This window comes from Crassostrea angulata, unplaced genomic scaffold, assembly GCF_025612915.1.
Source record: "Crassostrea angulata isolate pt1a10 unplaced genomic scaffold, ASM2561291v2 HiC_scaffold_114, whole genome shotgun sequence".
In the NCBI taxonomy this organism is placed as follows: Eukaryota; Metazoa; Mollusca; class Bivalvia; order Ostreida; family Ostreidae; genus Magallana; species Magallana angulata.
Genome location: NW_026441669.1, coordinates 174149 through 178627, shown reverse-complemented (window position 1 = coordinate 178627; position 4479 = coordinate 174149).

Genomic DNA, 4479 nt, shown 5'->3' with positions numbered 1-4479 from the left:
CAGTTACTAGAAGCTAGCTTTACCTATCTGTTCAGGGCCATACTTTTTTCTGTTTTGTATGTAGGGGGTCAGTTTCTAGTCCCATCTGACCCCTCAATATCTACTGGGTTTTTTTAAACATCTTTGCCATTTATTTGAATAAATGGTCTATTTTCATCTTCAAATATGTTATGTGTTTCTATTTTTCATCAAAAAACCTAGTGCAGTCGTCTTGCCTCTTAAAAACAAGGGAACTTAGAGATATTTGTAACAAAAAGTTTTAGAAGCTGACGATATTTAAAGGGATATCTGAGCAATTGTGTAACAATATCATATAGGCGACCTTGTAGAATGTTCTAATTAACCAGACTTGTAGATATCTAAAATCTAAGTATACAGGTACTTAAGATAAAATGACATTACCTCCAAAAATAAAGATATATTTAGCAAAATGCTCTAGTAGCTGACTACATAAAGAGAGATATCTGAGTAATTGTGTGGTTATATCATGTAGATGACTTGACAGAATGTTGATATTAGCATGTCTGGCATATATCTTCAATCTATATATTCAGCTACTTGAGATATATTGACAAAACAGTCAAAAATAAAGATATTTATAACGAAATGCACAAGTAGCTGACTACATAAAGAGAGATATCTGAGTAATTGTGTCGTTATATTATGTGGATGACTTGACAGAATGTTGATATTAGCATGTCTGGCACATATCTTCAATCTATATATTCAGCTACTTGAGATATACATGTATTGACAAAACCGCCAAAAAAGAATGATATTTGTAACGAAATGCACAGGTACCTGACTGCATAAAGAGAGATATCTGAGTAATTGTGTGATCATATTATGTGGAAGACTTGACAGAATGTTGATATTAGCAAAACTGGCATATATCTTAAATCTTTATATTCAGCTACTTGAAATATATCGACAAAACCGCCAAAAAAGAATGATATTTGAAACAAAATGCACAAGTAGCTGACTACATAAAGAGAGATATCTGAGTAATAGTGTGATTATATTATGTGGATGACTTGACAGAATGTTTTATTAGCATGTCTGGCATATATCTACAATCTATATATACAGCTACTTGAGAGATATATTGACAAAACAGCAAAAAATAAAGATATTTGTAACAAAATGCACAAGTAGCTGACTACATCAAGAGAGATATCTGAGTAATTGTGTCGTAATATTATGTGGATGACTTGACAGAATGTTGATTTTAGCAAGACTGGCATATATCTTACATCTATATATTCAGCTACTTGGGATATATTGACAAAACTGCCAAAAATAAAGATATTTATAACGAAATGCACAAGTAGCTGACTATATAAAGAGAGATATCTGAGTAATTGTGTCGTAATATTATGTGGATGACTTAACAGAATGTTGATATTAGCTTGTCTGACATATATCTTCAATCTATATATTCAGCTACTTGAGGTATATTGACAAAACCGCAAAAAAAGAATGATATTTGAGACAAAATGCACAAGTAGCTGACTACATAAAGAGAGATATCTGAATAATTGTGTGATTATATTATGTGGATGACTTGACAGAATGTAGATTTTAGCAAGACTGGCATATTTCTTACATCTATATATTCAGCTACTTGAGATATATTGACAAAACTGCCAAAAATAAAGATATTTATAACGAAATGCACAAGTAGCTGACTGCATAAAGAGAGATATCTGAGTAATTGTGTTGTAATATTATGTAGATGACTTGAAGAAATGTTGATATTAGCAAGACTGGCATATATCTTCAATCTATATATTCAGCTACTTGAGGTATATTGACAAAACCGCCAAAAAATAAAGATATTTGTAACAGAACGCACAAGTAGCTGACTACATCAAGAGAGATATCTGAGTAATTGTTTTGTAATATTATGTGGATGACTTGACAGAATGTTGATTTTAGCAAGACTGGCATATATCTTCAATCTATATATTCAGCTGCTTGAGATATATTGACAAAATTGCCAAAAATAAAGATATTTATAACGAAATGCACAAGTAGCTGACTACAACAAGAGAGATATCTGAGTAATTGTGTTGTAATATTATGTGGATGACTTGACAGAATGTTGATATTAGCATGTCTGGCATATATCTTTAATCTATATATTCAGCTACTTGAGATATATTGACAAAACTGCCAAAAAAGAATAATATTTGTAACGAAATGCATAAGTAGCTAACTACATCAAGAGAGATATCTGAGTAATTGTGTTGTAATATTATGTGTATGACTTGACAGAATGTTGATATTAGCATGTCTGGCATATATCTTTAATCTATATATTCAGATACTTGAGATATATTCAGAAAACTGCCAAAAAAGAATGATATTTGTAACGAAATGCACAAGTAGCTGACTACATAAAAAGAGATATCTGAGTAATTGTGTTGTAATATTATGTGGATGACTTGACAGAATGTTGATTTTAGCAAGACTGCCATATATCTTCAATCTATATATTCAGCTACTTGAGATATATTGACAAAATTGCCAAAAATAAAGATATTTATAACGAAATGCACAAGTAGCTGACTACAACAAGAGAGATATCTGAGTAATTGTGTTGTAATATTATGTGGATGACTTGACAGAATGTTGATATTAGCATGTCTGGCATATATCTTTAATCTATATATTCAGATACTTGAGATATATTGACAAAACTGCCAAAAAAGAATGATATTTGTAACGAAATGCACAAGTAGCTGACTACATCAAGAGAGATATCTGAGTAATTGTGTTGTAATATTATGTGGATGACTTAACAGAATGTTGATTTTAGCAAGACTGGCATATATCTTCAATCTATATATTCAGCTACTTGAGATATATTGACAAAATTGCCAAAAATAAAGATATTTATAACGAAATGCACAAGTAGCTGACTACATAAAGAGACATATCTGAGTAATTGTGTTGTAATATTATGTGGATGACTTGACAGAATGTTGATATTAGCATGTCTGGCATATACATGTATCTTTAATCTATATATTCAGCTACTTGAGATATATTGACAAAACTGCCAAAAAAGAATGATATTTGTAACGAAATGCACAAGTAGCTGACTACATCAAGAGAGATATCTGAGTAATTGTGTTGTAATATTATGTGGATGACTTGACAGAATGTTGATATTAGCATGTCTGGCATATATCTTTAATCTATATATTCAGATACTTGAGATATATTGACAAAACTGCCAAAAAAGAATGATATTTGTAACGAAATGCACAAGTAGCTGACTACATCAAGAGAGATATCTGAGTAATTGTGTTGTAATATTATGTGGATGACTTGACAGAATGTGGATTTTTAGCAAGACTGGCATATATCTTCAATCTATATATTCAGCTACTTGAGATATATTGACAAAATTGCCAAAAATAAAGATATTTATAACGAAATGCACAGGTAGCTGACTACAACAAGAGAGATATCTGAGTAATTGTGTTGTAATATTATGTGGATGACTTGACAGAATGTTGATATTAGCATGTCATGCATATATCTTTAATCTATATATTCAGCTACTTGAGATATATTGACAAAACTGCCAAAAAAGAATAATATTTGTAACGAAATGCATAAGTAGCTGACTACATCAAGAGAGATATCTGAGTAATTGTGTTGTAATATTATGTGGATGACTTGACAGAATGTTGATATTAGCATGTCTGGCATATATCTTTAATCTATATATTCAGATACTTGAGATATATTGACAAAACTGCCCAAAAAGAATGATATTTGTAACGAAATGCACAAGTAGCTGACTACATCAAGAGAGATATCTGAGTAATTGTGTTGTAATATTATGTGGATGACTTGACAGAATGTTGATTTTAGCAAGACTGGCATATATCTTCAATCTATATATTCAGCTACTTGAGATATATTGACAAAATTGCCAAAAATAAAGATATTTATAACGAAATGCACAAGTAGCTGACTACAACAAGAGAGATATCTGAGTAATTGTGTTGTAATATTATGTGGATGACTTGACAGAATGTTGATATTAGCATGTCTGGCATATATCTTTAATCTATATATTCAGCTACTTGAGATATATTGACAAAACTGCCAAAAAAGAATAATATTTGTAACGAAATGCACAAGAAGCTGACTACATAAAGAGAGATATCTGAGTAATTGTGACGTAATATTATGTGGATGACTTGACAGAATGTTGATATTAGCATGTCTGGCATATATCTTCAATCTATATATACAGCTACTTGAGATATATTGACAAAACAGCCAAAAAATAAAGATATTTGTAACGAAACGCACAAGTAGCTGACTACATGAAGAGAGATATCTGAGTAATTGTGTGGTAATATTATGTGGATGACTCGGCAGAATGTTGATATTAGCAAGTCAGGCATATATCTTCAGTCTATATATACAGCTACTTGAGATATATTGACAATTGAC